This window comes from Alligator sinensis, unplaced genomic scaffold (assembly GCF_000455745.1).
Source record: "Alligator sinensis unplaced genomic scaffold, ASM45574v1 scaffold387_1, whole genome shotgun sequence".
Taxonomy (NCBI): Eukaryota; Metazoa; Chordata; order Crocodylia; family Alligatoridae; genus Alligator; species Alligator sinensis.
Genome location: NW_005842196.1, coordinates 649,949 through 669,693, shown reverse-complemented (window position 1 = coordinate 669,693; position 19,745 = coordinate 649,949).

Here is a 19,745-nt window from a genome sequence, read left to right as displayed (position 1 = left end):
CTGCCCCTTCCATAGCGCACTAACACCTGCTAAATCCCTTCAATTGGAGAGGGGGTACCTCATCTGAGTACCACCTGGGTTACATTTACCACTCGGGTTACCCCTACCCTCCCAGCCCTGCTGATCCCCCTCACTCCTGACCTGCCCCCCCCCCAGCCCTGCCAAACCAAAAACCAAAAACACAGTCCAACAAAAAGTAATGTTAATGAGCCTGAACCTTGAACTGCCTGACTCATAACAATTTGATCTTTGCCACAAAGTACATGTGAACACAGGGAACAGTATTTTTTTTGGAATTCAAAAAAGTTGTAATTTTCATTCATCTGAACCTTGAACTAAATCACCACTAAAAATTTGAAAGATTAGCTTCTGGAGTCTTGTTGAAGTATTACTGTGACCCCCTGGCCTCAAACAGCTGTTTGCATGTGGCCTTGGCCTGGACGGTCAGTAACGAACGTCTTGAGGTTTCTTGTAAACCATGAGGTAGAAGCTTATCACCTAGGTGGCCACCCCCAGACTCGCCTGCTATGACTTTGAATGTAATTTCAGTGCGGGAGGCAGATCACCAGGAGCTCCTCAGCGGTGGGTAGTTTGCTAGGCAGCTGCCCATGGGGCTCCACCTCCCCTACATCCCAGCCTCACGCCAACCTTCGGCAGGACACTGGGTCTTGTCGGCCGCTCCTCTGATGCTGCTGTGCTCTTGACCCTGATGTTCTCTTGAACCTTGTGTCCCAAGCACTTTCTCCTGTGGTGGCTCAACTGATCTGCTATCTGGCCTAAGCTGGGCCTCCTTCTGCCCTAAGCTGCCTCAGACCTGGACCCAAAAAATCAAACCACAACCAAAAGGAAAAAAAAAAAAGGAAGGACGGAAAGGAGCCGCCTTGCCAGTGCCTCTATTCTGCACTCTATTCCTCTAACTGAGACTTCTTTTCTGGCTAGGGGACTTAGTCCCCTGGCATCATTTATCCCGCCACACAACCCCTCCAAAAGGGGGTAAAGAAAAAAGAATGAAACAAAATTATGAGTTGGGGAGGGTCCGTCTGGTTTCCTCCCCAGCCCTACCACTAGGATACAGAGGTGCCTCTTTGCCACTCTCTCTACAAATCTCTTCGTCCTCATCTCTGCTAGTTAGTATCCCACTCCTGGTACCTGGGACCTCTCTGGGAGATGACCCATCGTCTGGCCAGGGGTGACCATGGCTTTTCTTCCTGGGCCATTACTCCTCCCATGTCGTTGAATGCACCTTGCAGAATCGCTCTCCCCCAACGTTGTCTGAGGCGTTCTGCTTCCAACGCCCCGTGGTCCTTCCTAGTCTGTTCAGCCGCCGCTTGTGTTGTGAGCTGCTGCCGAGCCTGCTACTGCCCTGCCGGGATTCCTCTTTTGGTGCTCATACCAGACTCCACCGGTGTAGAGAGCCTCCTTTGGCTCTCCTGCTTCCCAGGTACAGCAGCCTTTGCCAGTGTAGAGAGCCTCCGCTGACTCTTCCTCCCCCCGAGCACTCTGGTCGTTGCTGGTATAGAGAGCCTCTTCTGGCTCTCTCTCCTTCAGAATATGTCTGTGGTCGTCGGCACTGAGAGGCTTCACTGACTCTCTCTCCCTCTCTCCCCTCCAGCCTTCACCGGTGGTCTCTTCGTTTCCGCCGGCTGGTGATTGCCGATGACGTTACTGGCCGGCTTCAGCTGAATAAAGGTGTGGCTTACAACCCGTGTAGGTTCCCTCCTTTGCTCCGGCTGCACCACAGGTCCTGCTGCAGGTAAGCGTTTTTCTTGTGTTATTATTATTTTTTCTTCTGCATATGATCCCCGCCCTAGGGGTCCCCAGTGTGCAGTTTGGGGCTCTTTCAGCTGATCGCCCCCATGACAATTACAATAGAGATTCAGTGCATTATCATGCATTACTGAGTGAACCCAAGAGGCAGCTGGTGGTGTAATTGTTTCAAAGCAGGGAAAATCACGTTTTTGGGTGTAAGTCAGATCCATGTTGAAGATTTAAAATGATAAAAATAACCCTTGTGGAAGAAATTCAGGAGCTAAAAATAAAACATGTCAGAGGTGTTTTAAATTACCATGATAAAAAAAATCTAAAATGATAAAATCAGCTGACAACGTGGATATACAGATACTATTTAGCTAGCTTAATGGCAATTTTTGTCACATGGACACAGGATAAGTGTATCATGGTAACAGGAGAGGTGTAACGTGGACAAGCACCCTATGTTCACCCTTAAATAGTGTCCTGGATCAGAAATGTGTGGCAGAACAATAAGCATAGTCTAGATATACCTACAGACAACATTCAGTAGGAGTCCTGCTATTAATGCGACTATTTTAAATGGAGTACCATTGTGTAAATTGCCTTGTACTGAAGCTCATGTCTTTTGTGAGTAACTTTGTTTTTCACTTCTCTCTTGTTCTTTTTTTTATTACATGTTACAATTTTTAAATCAGATACACTCTGTTGTAAAGATGAATTTGACCATTTACCATTGTATTATCAGAAATAAGCCTACTATGCCAAACATTCAAGGTAATTTCATTTTTGATTTGGGAGGCATAATTGAGGAATTGCATTTTCAATGTAAGACGATATCTAAAACTAGTCTCTGGCATGAACCCTGGTCAACTGGATACAATCCTCTTTAATAGGGTCTTTGATAGCATTCATTTAGAACTCTAGTGCAAAAGCCTGAAAAAAAGGCCTTGAATGAAATTAGTTTCTAAAGGAACAGGAACAGTCACAGAAACCTCTTACTCTGTGAATTAATGACAACCTTAAAATCTCAACTGCAGTTGCTTTGAAACAGCACATTAATCCACAATGAAAATGTTTGCATAGGATTTAAAAATACAAACAGGATTAACAGCAAACTTTCCAAGGACAGGAATGTATTTAACTCAGTTTTAAGAGACTAGAAGGTAGGTTGCAAACCTTGACAATAACCTTAAAAAAGGAACATTTACTGCAGATTGTGTATAATTAATTTAGCTAAAAAAGGATGGACATTTTGAACATTGCAAATTTTAGAGAACAACAGACTATGACCATTGTAAATTTAAGCCTTGTTACAGAGATTAAGGTGGGAACATGCAACTGTTTCCATTTTAAAACTTTTTTGAATTGTTGCAGCAGTCAGCTCAGGGAGAGATTTAGAGTGAGTGACTGTACACTTGTGTCTGAGCTAGAATCTTCTATTCCTGGTTATCTTAAGTAACACTTTACTATGCCCCCTCATTTCAGTAAAACACTAGTCACCTCAAGGGTAGAATCTTTGTCACAGACATCAAAGATTTACTTGGAAGTGTTTTTTATGAATTTCACTTCATCAGCCTCCTAGATGCAGAAACTCATGGACTCAATATAGACATTGGGTTTATGACACAGTACAACCAGCCTGACATCTGACTCCCAGGTAGCAAGTACCTCTCCACTTTTACCTGTTACATCCCCCATCCACACTCCCCAGCTTGTCTCTCACCCCCTGACACCTTAATTTGAGGAGTCTCCAAATCGATTCAGACGGGGTTTTATTGGTCTCCCGATTTGATTTGGATTCGGTGATTTGGCTTCTGAGTCGGGCCGAATCTTCTCCAAACTGAGCAACCAAATCTTTGCATGCCCCTACTAACTACCTCTCTTTAGAACGTGGGGCATGGGAAAGAAAGCTTTGGGGTCTCAGCTGCTTTTGCAAGGCAAATTGGGTTTGGAGAGAAATGAAGACTAGAAATGATTTTTTTACAGCTTGTGGGAAGGTTGGCAGGGCTGGGATGTGACTACCAGCACTTTTTGCTGCAAAAGGATATATAAGCTGTCTAAATATCAGTCTCCATGGAACCATGAACATAAGTCGGGACAGGGATGACTCAGCCCTCCATTCTCTGAGAGAGAAAATTAATACCATGCTCTGCAGGGGGTAGGAGGACTTGGATACATTTCTTTAAAAGATTCCTCAGTGCTTTTTTGAACACAAAGGGCAGGCTCTTAATATTTTTGTTTATAATCAACTTCTTCAGTCATATAAAACAGCCTGCATTATAAATGAGCTTTTGTAACTGTGCGGGCCGCCTCCCGATCCCATCCATGTCGCCATGTGTGAGCCGGGAGTGATATGCGGACCCATCTTTGCGCACGCGGGCTGTGGCCAGCAGCCCGGGCACGCGGGGTCAGAGGAGACCGTGCGGCAGCAAGGCACGCACGGGCTAGAATTAGTCACAGAGGCGTAGTGGTTGATTCAAAGATTATTTACTTACACCCAAGATGGTCGCGGTGTAGGCTGCACAGTTTCCAGGTTCAGCTCCACTTAAATCCTCGTTGGAGGACTACGACAAATTCGGTTCTTGGGCCCTGGAGTTGTTAAGGCTCCGCGGGTTCGGCGATTTCTTTCCCATGGAGTTGTCAAAGCTCCGTGGGTTTGGTTCAGCTCTCTGGCCCCGGAGTTATTAAAGCTCCGTGGGTTCAGATCTTGAGTATATAGGATAGGGATATGTCTAGGATTGCGCTCGGCGACGGGGAGAGGCCAGAGGCTGTTTAGACCTCTGTTGCCTTCTTAAGAAATGCGTTGGGTCCGTAAGGATCTGCAGCGCTTAGAGATCTTCACGCTCTCCCTCTCGAACTCCAATTGCTCTCTCTCTCCAACTTGGGCGGAAACCACCCAAGCTCTTTATGCGGCTAGCAAGCCAATTGCTAGCCACCACGTGTGCATAATTTAGAATCGGCCAATAGTGGGGCACAAATCTTCATACAAATGGCGGGAACTCCTTTGCACCGTGCATTTCTGAGATGCAAAAGAAATGCACCATGCAAAGAAAGCTACAAACTGGCGGGAAATTCTCCCTTGCACCGGGGTTCTCCTTTACAGCAGAAAACTCCACCCTGCAAAGAAGCTGCAATTTAGCGGGAACATAATTTAGCAGTGCCGAAGCGCACACAAACAAAAAATCACAAATTTGGGTTGTGACAGTAACATTGTTTCCATCCTAGAAGTAGCTGCTCTTCACTGGTATATCACAATCCCACTCTCATTTGAGGCAGTGGCTAGGGTCTCATTGACTTAAACAGAAGAAGGGCCAGACCAAAAGTCTGTAAAGTAAATACTGTGGGATCTTTTTTAGATGTAAGTTACCATATAAATGTAGGGCCTAATCCCAAATGGCACAAATTGGCTTAGCTACACTGAATTTAATTGGAGTAATGCTGATTTACATCAGTTTAGAAGATGGCTCATGTAATCCTGGCTACAAAAGTAGAGTTGTGTTTTAGGCCACAGAGACCTTAATGCTGCCAAATGTGAGCAATGGAAGCACATAGGCATGAGTAAGAGAGAGCCCTTGGTGATATGCTTCATGCTGGGTAAAATAAGTCCCATGCCTGCTATTTTACTTGTAGGGGCAGGGTATAGTTGAAGCAACACTGAGGAACCCCTTTTCTGAAAAGGCCTGGGTTTAAAAGAAAATCCTTTGTATCCTGTGGAAGCAATTTCCTACCCATTCTCATTCCTTATCTTTGTTCCTGCAATGAGGCAGGAGTAACTTAGTGGCCACACACCAGTGCTCTGGTGAATACAGAATGAGGTATCTTTGCCCTCTCTATCCTGCTCATCACTTTTTAACTTTCTTGTCTCATTGCAGCTCTTTGCACCTGCACCATGTGGGATCAAGCCCTGGGAATATGTTTCTTAAAGTGAATTTAGAATGAGATGAACAGGGATTATTTTGGGAGCAAAGAGCAAACCTATGCTAAGCCTTAAAACCTCATTTTAGTAGTCTTATTGATTGCTCTGGGGAGCATATACTCATCTGCTGTAAAAGAAAGGTGGCAAAATGAATAAATGCATGGGGTAAGAGACTTCCATCTGAAGAGAGTTTACAAAGACTAGCATTGTTTAGTTTACAAAACACAAGAGAAAGATGATATAATAAAGGTATGTGAAATAATGCATGGCATAGCAAAGAGCCCATTTATTCAGTTTGCCTCAAAAATGGCTATGCATGGAAATCTGAAAATACTCACTGTTGCAGGTTATTACATAGACTTGTATGTTAGAAAGATGTTTAACAATATGAAACAGTTAGAGTAAAAACCTGAAGTTACCCTGGATTAAAAAAAAGTAATAACTTCTTGTTCTTTGTGTTCTGGTTGGCAGAAGATGGATTTTTCTCTTTATAGGGACTGCCTTAACCACTTGGCCAACTGTCAAATGGGAGAATGCTCTTCTAGAAACATCAAGTTACAAACAAAGCGACAGAAATTAATACCATTAACTCTTTTCCAGAATCATTTAATAAACTTTGCTGTAGTCAAGTGGCTTTGAACTGGTTATTCCTCCCAAAGAAGCTAATCTTTAAATAGATTTATAGCCAAGGCTATAAATTATAATTAAATTAAATTAAATTAGATATGTTCTTGTATTTGCAAAGTTCTTTGTTAATCCTGCTTGTGTGAATATACTTTTACATGCTGGGCAAACATTTTCAGTGTGGATACAGTCTATTGTGGGTATAAGGGTGAAACTGGTACCTCCAATACCTCTCTGTGGTAACAGTGCTCAGGTGCCAAATTTTAATTGGAATCTCTGTACTAGGACTGTTAGAGGCAGCCTAGAAAACTAGGATCAATGGTTTAACCTGACATGGCATGTCTATGTTATATGAATACAAAATGTCATTTGTACATTTTGGACCTTTTTCAGTATATTTTCAGACCTATGTTGCCTGTTGGAAAGCAATAAAAAGTGGGAGTAGTGAACAGAAACAGTACCTGCTTAGAAGTTATATGTTAATTGGGCACAAACTGTCTTTTAAATAATTTTGAATGCTACTCTTAGATTATGAATAGTTTTCTTGCAACTGTTGGACCATCTGCTTAGAGAGGGGTCTGTGCATTCACAACACAGAATCATAAAAATACATTTTTCCCCATAAGCTTCTTTTGTTTGAAAAACCATAAACATCACATAACCAATAAACGGTAGCTCAGGCTCAAGTGAATACTTGAGTCAGCCATTGTAAGAAGAAATAATTCTTTCCTTGGCTTTAGAACTTATCTAGAAAACAAAATTGTTTTAAAATGCACAAAATGAAGCCTTAGATACACATGCCTGCCCTTGGGTAGACACAGAAAACCACATATAGGCACATTCACTTGCAGATTGTGATAAGCAACACCACTCCCCCAACCCTGACATATGATGTACTAAAAGAATTCCCTGGGACATGTCCAAAATGCCAAGCTGGTTTCTGGGTAGTAGAAGAAACAAACTTCTGTCAGACAACAAGCCCAGAGATTGTACTTTTTTGTAGTGGGCCAATGGCTAAAATAGTACATGATCATGTGTTCAGTACATACACAAAGGAGAACTTAATGAAGATTGCACGGACAACCTTGATTTTGGCCTTTTCTACTATTGTAAATTTAATTTTTCAAATGTACTATTTCTTAACATAGCGTATTGTATATAAATACCTACATAATGCCCATGTTCATATGCATAAGCACATTTGCCGTGTTTGCATGCTTGTATATAAAATTATAACAATACCAATGTGCTTTCCTTACATTTTATCCCATTTGTTTGTATCCTTATTTGGTTATTTTTTGCTGACCTGCTTTCCATTATTCTGATGAAAAAAGTTTAAACACACAAAAGTGCTAATCTTCTCTTACATAAAAATGTAATAAAAACTTCCTGATTTTCTTTATAAGCAAAATTCAGTAGGAATGTTGATGGGATGGTGTATAACAAGTAAAGAAGAAATACTGTTTAATTATCTTTCATATAAAATCCAATAAAACAATCTGTCTTTTCTTATTTTTCTGTACTGGGGATTAACATCAGCCTCTTTGTGATGAGGAATCTGCATTCATAGCATCTCTATTTGGATTTAAATAGGAATTATAGTTCTTGGCAGAAAAGAAGGATACGTCAAATATCACAGCATTTGTGGCAGGTTGTCATTGCATTTCTCAGTACAGCCTTAGCCTGCTTATCTAGAACCTTAAGTAAACATAAAATGTCAAGTATTTCTTTTGTAGAGATTTTGTTTATGTTTTTGGAATTTAAAGAACACCTAAGAACCAATTGTACTGTATTTCCTCAAATGAATCAAAAGTCTACTGAGCGTAAGTTTGCTTTGGAAAGCTACTTTAGGAGTCCAGGGGCACTACTGTAGTTTAGGGACTGTAAGGGGAAGTAGGGCTTTGCCAAATAATCCTCTGTTTGGGAGGTTTTAATGAGTTTAGTTTGAAGTGGACAGAGCTGAAACTTGTCATGTTACCATTGCAGATGCTAATTAGTATTATAGTCATATATTATTCTGCCAAAATGCTTTCCATTGCGTAAACTGCCTTTTGAGAAGGATAACGATAAAAGAAAAATGCCCTGTTTACTTTGCTTATTGCTCCAGGACATGACCTACTGATTTTTTTTAAGGACTATGTAAGTGCATGTTTCAAGAGTTGTGTTCTGAGGGTCAAAATCTGCCACACTTACCTCCACTGCAGAGGATTTTTTATTCAGGATAACCCCAATGAAATCAATTTGGAGGGTACAGCAATACTTAGTTGTGTGTATAGGACAGAGAATCTACTTAAGTAGTTATTGACAGAAGCTTCTTGAAAGATATTGAGATAGGACTTAGAACTTTATATACCTTACTCAGGTAACTGGGCCCAGGTAACTGCTCTGGGCATTAGAAGCATAACAACCAGGGTGTATGCCCTGGGTAGCAGGGGTGATGACAGGTCAATGCAAATCCAATCCAATGCAAATTGGAACACAATTGCCTCGATCCACGTGTGCATGACTTCAACTGACAACAATAGAAGCTGCAAACGTAGAGGAATAGAACAGATGGCCCTTGCCAGTCAAATAGCTAAGTGAAATGAGCACCCAGTGCTAGAGTACATTACAGCTTCAGTAATGTGGGAGTCTAATTGCAGCCAGGCCAACTGTGGCGGGTGTGACAGCTTGGTTGGGAGTGGCAGCAACTGCCATTTATGAGCCCTGTATAAGTAGATACCTGGGCTACTGCTGGGCATCTCAGCACAAGAAACTTCCTTATGGTATTTCAGGATAGTCTGTGTAAATATATACATGAAGGATAAAATATTCACTTTAAAGGACTAGGATTTTCTTGTGTATTTATTCACGGCAGTGGGGAAACTGAAGGAATACATAGAAGCTGAATTCTCTAAGATGGAGCTCTGTGTAATTTTATCCACCAAGTCTGGTGGCAATTTAATTGACTCCCACATTACTGAAGCTGAAAGTATTGAAGCACTGGGTGCTCCTTTCACTTAGTTATTTGACTGGCAAGGGCCATCTGTTCTGCTCCATTCCTCCATGTGTGCAGCTTCTATTGTTGTCAATGGGAGTCGCATGCATATTGGGCAAAGCGATGGTGCTCCTCTAAACGTTTCCCTCCCAAGAACATGGATTTTTCAATTTTTTTTCTGCATGATGATCTCTCCAAGAATACTTGTAATTTGAAAATTTGCACTGATCTTTAAATGGGGTTATAATTACTATGCTTCTCAAAAGTTCTGTCTCATGAAATGGCTTTTGTTATGGAACTAAAGGGAAGGAGTCCATTACAACTTGGGGGTTCAAGGAAAATGATGCATTTCCCTTTGATATGGCCCTTTGCTATATTTAAGCAAAGGTGGGGAGGGCATTAACATTGAGGCAGAGAGAGTGATAGTACTTTTGCTATAAGGATGGGTGGCAATACTAAATATTAATAATAGTAGGGGTGCACTGGTAAAAAAATATTTTGGCTGATACCGATGGCTGATTATTTACCAGCCATACTGGCCAATACCAATCTGATAGCTGATATGCAGTCCAGCAGCTTGGAGAGCAGCATCCAGCCAGGAAGTCTGTGGTGGGGAAGAGGTGGGGCGAGGGAAGGGCCGTGATGCAGGGTCAGATTGAGGCCCTCATGGTGAGGGAGGGAGTGGGGCAGGTGCAGGTGCTGCCCAGCCAGGGCAGTGAAAATGACTCCATTGGGAGTGGGGTGGAGCCATGGGCAGCTTGTCCAGGGGGGTTGGGGTGGGCAGGGAGCGGGGGTGGCTCCCTGTTGCTGTGCGCACCCCCAGGGGAGGCATGGGAGGTATGTACCTCCTTGGATTGGTGCATGGGATGAGGGCAGGTTGCCCACTGTAAGCTTGGGGCCAGGGGCTGCACCAGACTCTTCCTTGTGTTGGGGGCTGGGCCGGGGCTGTGCTTGGAGTGGGTGGTGGCAGCACTGAGAGAATTTTCATAGTTTCATAGTTTTAGGGTCGGAAGGGACCTAATAGATCTTCTAGCCCGACCAGCCAGGTAGGTATCCAGCCTCTTCTTAAAGATCCCCAGGGTAGGGGCCAGCACCACCTCCCTTGGAAGTTGGTTCCAGCTCCTAGCCGCCCTGACTGTGAAGTAGTTTTTTCGGATGTCCAATCTGTACCTCCTCTCCATCAACTTGTGCCCATTACTCCTTGTTATGCCAGCGGGGGCTAGGGGAAACAGCGTCTCCCCCAAACCCTTCTGGTTCCCCCTAGTGAGTTTATAGACGGTCACCAGGTCCCCCCTCAGCCTTCTCTTGTGGAGGCTGAATAGGTTCAGGTCCCGCAGTCTCTCACTGTAGGGTCTGCCCTGTTGTCCCCGGATCATGCGGGTGGCCCTCCTCTGGACCCTCTCCATGTTGTCCACATCCCTCCTGAAATGGGGCGCACAGAACTGGACACAATACTCCAGCTGCGGCCTGACCAGCGTCGCATAGAGGGGGAGGATCACCTCCCTGGCTCTACTCGAGATGCACCTGTGGATGCACGACAAGGTCCTGTTAGCCCTGCCAACCATGACCTCGCATTGTCGGCCCATGTTCATCTTGGAGTCAATAATGACACCAAGATCCCTTTCCGCCTCCGTGCTCTCAAGTAGGGAGTTCCCCATCGTATAAGTTTTGGGGTAGCTGTAGCTACCCTGTAGCCACTTTGTCCAGTGCCACTGTCACCCCCCCGCACTCACCCTGAGCACAGCTGCGGCCTTGTCCCCCTGCTGGAAAGAAGCTGGCACAGCCCCTGGTCCCAAGCCTGCAGCAGGCAGCTTGCCCTTCCCCCATGCACAAATCCAGGAGGGAACATGTCCCCCATGCCTCCCTCAGGGATGCGTGCAGCAGTGGGGAAATTCCAACCCTCACCGCACTCCCTGGATGAATTTCCTGCAGCTCTGTCCCACTCCCAGGGGGTCAACATTCACTGCCCTGGCTGGGCAACAACTGCCTCTACCCCTGCCCCACTCCTTCCCTCACCATAGGGACCTTGATCTGCCCTTCTACTTCCCTTCCCTACCCCATGCCCCTTTTCACCCACAGACTTACCATCCAGATGCTGTTCTCCAAGCTGTCAGGCTGCATTCCTGGCTGCGTGCACGCTGTGACTGCGAGCATGGACATAGCATTTATCAGTGACATTATCTGCTACACCAGCCAAAAAAACTCTTCCACAACTTGTGGTACTCTGGAGAAGTCCCTAAGGACTGGAACAGGGCCAATGTTGTGCCCATACACAAGAAGGGCGGGAGGGAGGACCTGGGTAATTCTAGGCCAATCAGCCTAACTTCCATCCTAGGGAAAATCCTAGAAGAAGTTCATCGAGGAGTCTATCTGCGATCAGCTTGCAGAAGGTAAGATTCTGAATGACATCCAACATGGCTTTGTCACAGGCAGGTCTTGCCTTACCAACCTCATCTCCTTCTTTGACCAGGTAACTCACCACCTGGACACAAGAGAGCAGGTTGACATTGTATACCTTGACTTCCAAAAGGCCTTTGATCTAATATCCCACAATGTTCTCATGAGAAAATTGGAGGTTTACGGGCTTAACTCTGAGACAGTCAGGTGGGTGAAGAACTGGCTGTAGGATAAAACCCAGAGAGTCATAGTGAACGGATCTGTGTCATCCTGGTGAGAAGTGGGTAGTGGTGCTCGGTCCAGTACTTTTCAACATCTTTATTAAAGATTTGGATGTGAGGGTGAAGAGCCCACTGACCAAGTTCGTGGATGACACCAAGCTATGGGGGAGCATGGTCACGCTTGAAGATAGGCTACAGTTACAGGTTGACCTAGACAGGCTAGCAAGTTGGACAGATTGGAATCTGATGAAGTTCAAAGTCAAGAAATGTAAAGTGCTGTACCTCGGGATTAGCAACCCCCAACACACCTACAGGCTTGATGGCACCAAACTGACTAGCACCACGAATTAAAGGGATCTGGGGTAATAATAAACCATAGTATGAATATGAGCCAGCAGTGCGATGCTATAGCCAGTAAGGCAAATAATACTCTGGCATGCATCAATCGATGCATCTCCAGCAAAACCAAGGAGGTGATTCTCCGCGCTGGTGAGACTGGAGCTAGAGTACTGCGTCCAGTTCTGGGTAGCACACTTTAATAAGGGCATGGACAAGCTTGAGAGAGTCTAAGGAAGAGCCACCCATATGATCAGAGTCTTAAAAGGCAAGCCATATGAGGAAAGGCCGAGGGACCTAGGACTCTTCAGCCTGAGGAAAAGAAGGCTGAGAGGGGACCTGGTAGCAGCTTACCACTACACTAGGGAAGTACATCAAGGGCTTGGTGAGCAACTATTCACCAGGGCACCCGAGGGGAAACCAGGAGTAATGGCCACAAACTCCTTGATGATCGATTCAGGCTCAGCATGGGGAAAAACCTATTCACAGTCAGGGTGACCAGACTGTGGAATAAGCTCCCTCCAGAGGTGGTGCAATTACCTACCCTGGAAATCTTCAAGAGGAGACTAGACAGTCACCTTGCTGGGGTCACCAGTTACCTTTCCTGCTTGGTACAGGGGGCTGGACCCAATGATCTTCTGAGGTCCCTTACAGCCTTACAATCTATGAATCTATGGATTATTTATGAGCATCTGGCTACATCTTATCATGTCCCATACTATGGCCTTATATAATGACAGTTGATTTTCATTGACTTTTGCCGCATATAGCAAATCTCAACTGGAGATATTCCAAGATGCTGCTAGTGAAGAACTGTGGGTGGGTGCATGTCTTGAAGTGATAGTAAACATTGTGACATAAACTGTGCATATTACATATTCTCATATGCACATTTGACTTTGTTGCCTTGGCTTTCACACAGTATTTTAAAGTAGACATTCCCATTTGCCAGTTTCAGTGGAAATCTGCTAGTTTTTGAACACCGCTTACCAGGGTGTGAAGTCATTGGGCCAAAGCTAGCAAATTTGACTCATGGAAAAGCAGGGGTGGAAAGGACCTTGGGACATCATCTAGTCCAGGGCTGTCCAATTTCTAAGTGGCTGGGTGGATGGGGGTGCATTCCTCCCCTGGCTGCGTGCTGCAGTGTCCCTCCCCACCACCTCACTGTACAGTATGCACTCCCACACTCTACCATGCTTGCACACCAGGTTCCCCACAAGCTGCCTGATGGTGAGCTCTTTCAACCCCATGCCTTGTCAGCCCACTCTTCCCCTAGGGGTGAGGGCAGGAAGTGGAAAGTGGAGGAGAGAGGGGAAGCCTGAACAGTAGGACTGTGAGGAGCTTCAGTCCCTGATTCAATTCAGCAGAGATTCGGCCCACTTTGGTGGTCAAATCTCTGAAACTGAATCAAATCAGGAGACCCTTTAATCTCTCCAAGTCAAATTGGAACCCTCTGAATTGATTCAGAGAGATTCAGAAAGATTCAGAGATTCAGACATAGATGCAGCTTTAAATGTTTTTCCTGCATACCTCAAGGTACCAGGTGGCTCATGAATGGTGCAGTGCTGGGATGGATGGAGCATCCCACAGGAGCATGGGGGGGCTCCCCAGTGCACTTGGCAGCAGACTCAGAAGTGGACCAGAAGCAATTCTGGTCCATTTCCAGGGCCATCAGGGAGTGCACGGAGCCCCCCCTGTACCCTCCTAGCTTGGCAACTGGTGCCTCCTAGGTCTGAGGGGGCACCCGGGATCCCCCCCACAGCTGATTGCTGAGTTGGGAGGGTGCAGAGGGGTCCCCCAGCATGCTCCCCAGTGGACCCATAAGTGGACTGGAAGTACTTCTGGTCCACTTCTGGGTTCACCGCTGAGCATGTGCCCCCCCCCCCCAAACGCTCCTGTGGGCTGCACCATCCGCCCTAGCATTGCAGCATTCACAAGTTGTGCCTGGTACCTCGAGGTATGTAGAAAAAACATTTAAAAGTGTGTCTATGGCCGAATCACTGATTCTGCGAATCAACATTGAATCTTCAGATTTGTATTTGACCAAATTGAGTTGGGGACAGTGATCCAAATCAACAAATCAAATCACTATCCCTGATTCAGGCCGAATCTGAATTGAATACGGCCTGTTTCACACACCCCTACAAGACAGAGGGCCCATGGACCATATCCAGTCCTTAGGGTGTCAGTTGGGCAACCCTGCTCTAGTCCCACCTCCTGTTCGAAGCAAGATTATCTCTGCCTAAACCATTCCAGTCAAGCATTTGTCTTACCTCATCTTAAAAATTTCCATGGGCGATTATTCTACAGCTTCCCTGGGTAGCCTGTTCCAAAGCTAACTACCATCAGAGCAAGGAAGTTCTTCCTAATATTCAACCTAAATGTCCTCTGCTGCAGTTGGAGGCTATTGCTCCTATTCCTGCCCCAGCAGCCAGAGACAATAATCTACCTCTATCTTCTATATAATTGCCCTTCAGATTAGACTGTTATCAAATCTCCCTTCAGTCTTCTGTTTTCTAGACTAATAAAAATCTTAATTCTTTCAGCCTTTCTTCATATGTCTTGTTTTCAGGCTCTAAACATTTCATTGCTCTCCATTGTACTCTTTCTAATTTTTTCTCATCTTTCTTGAAGTTCGGTGCCCAAAACTGGACAAAGAACCCCAGGTGAAACATCCCCAGGGTTAATAGAGTTGGGTGAACCATGTCCCTGGATTTGCAAGTGATGCCACTGTTAATGCAGCCCAGTATGCAAATAGCTTTTTTGCAACAAAAGCACACTGTAGGCTTTATGGTCTAGCCGTATAAAGTAGTCATATTATGATCCATTGTAACCATTTATGGTCTAGCCGTATAAAGTAGTCATATTATGATCCATTGTAACCATTGCAGCCTAACCAGTCCTTCCCAGTCTGAGTCTGTGCATGTAATTATATTCCATTCCTAGTGCAGGACTTCACACTTATCTTTATTTTCATTTAATTGACTTTTGATCATTTTTCCATTTTGTCAAGCTTGTTCTAAATTGTAACCGTGCCGTCTGCAGTGTCTGCCACTTGCCCCATGCAAGTAATTATGTTGAGGGCAGTAGGATTATTTGGATGAGCAACACTGCTCTACGTAAGCAAGACTGTTAGAACTGAGCTGCAAAGAGTAACAGTAAACTTCAGTGTAGTAGCATATTATCATGCTGTGTTACATATCCACTTGTAATATGATAATTAACATTGCCTAGAAGGCCTTTCTCTTTTAGCATCATTAGAAATTTTATTCTGCCAAAAGATTCTGGTAACTAAGGCTCAGATTTCAAAGTTAGTTTCAGTACTTATGGGACTTTAGCACTTTAAATGCCTTTGAAGATCTGGTCCGAGGAGCTGGGAGGTCTGCTAAGTCCCAGCCCAGCACTTCAGTGCAGTACGGCACCCATAGTACAGTGCATTTTTCCCCCTACAGCATAAATTATCAAACAGAGAATCCCAGCCAGCAGTTTATTCCTTTGTGTTTCTGTTTCTGGGCCAAGTCCTGTGTGGAGTGGGACACCTGTTGAATTCACTGGGATATAGTTAGAATTTGGTGTTGGGGTAGAATGAAGAACAATAAAAAGAATTCAGTTGTTGTTGGGGATCGTATCTCTGATGACATTTAGTTCAGATTATATTATGTGCATCATTATGCAGAACTCCTTTCTGCTGTGCTGGCTGTGTGTGTAATCCAGCTGGCTGGACAGACAGCTCTGTATTAGGCCAACAGTTAGGCACCCTTCATGCAATCATGAGTAACTGCAGTGTAGGGAGCTGGAATCACTTTAACGCAGAGGCAGTAATTCACCAAGCTTGTCTGGCACTGAACACAGTGGAATAAATGCCTCTGTAAGGTATTACTTCCATTACACCCAATCTTAGAGTTTACCCAGCAAAGTGCCTTGCAAGGAGACTTCCCTGTACTGTAATGAGTCACCAGCCTCCAGATGCATAACAAGGCAGCTTGATCCCCTGGCCAGTGGCATAGCTAGCCAGCAGCCACTGTTATTTTTACTCTGTGCAGTTCCTGCATTGCAAGAACCTGTATTTCTTTGCAGATTGTGGGGTTAAAGTTAAAGCTGGCAAAATGCAATGTCAAGGAATTTTTCTTATTGCTATGTTTATTATGAATTAAGAGTATTGTATTTTCTTTGTTAAGCCAAGCAGATAGCTGTTCCTCCTGGTTTAAGTGGATCCACCCTTTTTTCTGTCTGCTTTTCTTTATACCCTATGAAGCCAGGTCTATGCACTATATGGACTGTATCTGTATGCTTGATCATTTGTTTAATATATAGTGGGATTATGAAAAAAGAAAATAAAAATGGAAAGTGTGTGTGGGTGTGAAGCCAGTGTGGGACTAAACTATGTGTTGGCAAAGAATTTTAGATTGTCTTCTTGCCAGAAGTCCATTAATTTGAGTTCCCTTGTTTTTTCCAATTTAGTTTAGAATAATCCCATATGCCTTGACTACCCATGTAGCACACAAAGGAAGAAATTCCCTTTACCGAACTGGACAGAATGGAAATTTTTGCTGGTGTTTCTACTACTGAGACCTAAAGTAACTTGAGGTCCTGATATTTGAATTCATACCATTATGATGGAACTGCCTATTTGGCTAATGTATATTTCTCTTTTTTGTGTTTCTGGCCTGCCTGCTTGTAATATGTGCTCCACCTCCCCCCCCCACCTTTTCTTTCGCAGAAGTTGAAGATGCAATTGCATCTTTAAACCATCTGTTTTTTTAATATATTATTTCTCTTATTGCATTGAGAGATTTTCTCTTTTTTTGTCAGGCTAATGGTTTGGCTCCTGTTATCTAAGACATGTTAACGTTTTAGTCCTCTTCTGGGCACTCATTCAACCCATTGTATTGCCTGAAATTAAACACTTGGGATTTTTTAATATTATTTTCTTCATCAGCCCAGGGAATATCTTCTACCTTTATAGCCTTTCTACCTTCCTTTGCTGTTTTATTTCATATATTATCGTTTTTGCTATATTTAGGAAAATACCTTATTTTTGTCATCTTTGCCTCACTTTATATTTCCTTTGGCAAACTCTGGGAGCCTGACTTGAAATACTCCAATCCTTGTCTGGCTACCTAATAATGTGAAGCAAAAGGTAGTTTAGGATGTTGTAACTTTCCTTAGTCATTGTTAGAACTACAAATAGTATCAACACCTGCTAGCATCCCCCAGCAAGGGAAGAGTAGTCTTATGGCAAGAGCACAAGATAAACTGTGAGAAGATTTAGATTCTTACATGTCTGTGTTGCTTTGTTGTTTTCTTTTCTTCCTCATCAGCAACTTTGAGAATTGTTTTTGCGTATTCTTTCCCTTGTTTGTGATATAAGAATGCTAAGGCTTTAATGTACTTGTGATTGTGTTTTTAGCCTACAAATGGATGGAATCAGAAGTAGATCATAGGAAACTAGGGCTAGAAAGGACTACATAGGTCATTTAGTCCTGCACATGGCAGGATTATGCCTGACTAAATTATCCCAGTCAAGTTCATGTCTAAAATGGTCTTGAAAATTTCAAGGGATTGAGATTCCACAAGTTCTCTAGGTAGTCTTACTATCCTCAGGAAGTTCCTCCTACTCTCCAGCCTAAATTTCCTCTGCTGTATCTTGAGGCCAGTGCTCCTAGTCCTGTCCCTTGCAGGAACAGAGAAAACCCATCTTCATCTTTTCTATAATTGCCCTTCAGGTATTTGAAGACTGTTATCAAACTGCACCCCAGCCTACTTTTCTCCAGACTAAATAGTCTTAGTTTTTCAGGTATGAGGATATATCACACTTAATAATTTTTATTGCTCTGTTGGACTCTATCTATAATCTGTTCAAATACTTCTTGAAGTGTGGGGCCCAAAACTGGACACGGTACTCCAGATGAGGCCTCACCAGAGCTGAACACAGTGGAAGAATCACTTCCTGTGATTTGACACTCCTGTTAAAGAACCCAATATATCTTTGACTTTTTTTGCAGCAAGAGCATACTGCTGGCTCATACTCAGTTTATGGCCCTCTGCCAGCCCCAGGTTCTTTTCTGTGGTACAATAGCCTAGGCAGTCATTCCCCAATCTGTATTTCTGCATGCAAGTATTCCATCCCAAGTGCAGGACTTTGTCCTTGTTGAATTTTATTCTGTTGATTGTAAACCATTTATCCAGTCTATCCAGGTCATTTTGGATCCTACTCCTACCCTGTAGAGTGTCTGCAACTCCACCCCACTTATCCAAAAATTTGCTAAGCACACTCTCAATCCCATCATCCAAGTCATTAATGAAGATGTTAAGCAATACCATACTCAGGACAGACTCCAGGGGAACCCAACTTGATACCTCCTGCCAACTAGACATGGAGCCATCGCTGACTACTAATTGAACATGATGGTCCAATCAGTTATATATCTACCTTACAGTACTTTTGTTTAATCTGTATTTCCTTGGCCTGTTGATGAGAATATCATGGGAGAGTATCAAAAGCCTTCTTAATTCAAGGTATACCATGTCCACTGCCCTCCTCAAATCCAGAGAGCCCATCACCGTATCATAGAAGGAAATCAATTTGGTTAGGAATGACTTGCTCTTGGTGAATCCATGCTATCTATTCCTGATCACCTTGTTTTCCTCTAGGTTCTTCACAATAGATTCCTTGAGGACCTACTTCATGATCCTTTTGGGTATTAAGATCAGACTGATTGGTCTGTACTTCCCCAGATCCTCCTTCCTTCCTTAAAGATGGACACTATATTTACCCTTTTCCAATCATCTGCGACCTTGCCTGACCTCCACAAATTCTCAAAGAGGACAGCAAAGGATTCTGAATTTACTTCAGCCTTTTTTATCCTACAGTACATCCCATCTGGCCCATCTGGCACCTAGCTTCTCTAAGCAATCCCTCACATGTTTCTCCATTATTTTAGGCTGTTTGTCTCCTTACTTGTCTTTGCTGTCAGCTGTTCTCATCATCTGATAGCAGACCCTATTTGTGATGACTGAAGTAAAAAAAATGCATTAAATATTCCAGGCTTCTCTGCATTTTCTGTAACTAGATTGCCTTCATTCCATAAGGTACCTATGGTTTCTTTGGTCTTCCTCTTACTTTTGACATGCTTGTAGAATCCTCCATTTTTATTGCCTTCTATGTCTCTTGCCAGTTACATCTCAAAGCATGCCTTGGCTTTAATAATTTTCTCTTTGCACACCTGTGAGATACTCATACACTCTTCCCTCGTAATATGTCCAAGTTTCCACTTTTGTGGGATTCCCTTTTGTGTTTCATCAGGGTCCTTTGTTACACTTCCCATTCTTCTTTTGCTTGCTTCTGCACCCTTAAAAGGGCCTCCCTAAAGTCCATTCTCCTGGAATGCTTCTGGAATTCTTTTCCCCTCAAACTTATTTCCCAGGGGATTTTCATAGATTCATAGATTCATAGATGCTAGGGTCGGAAGGGACCTCAATAGATCATCGAGTCCGACCCCCTGCATAGGCAGGAAAGAGT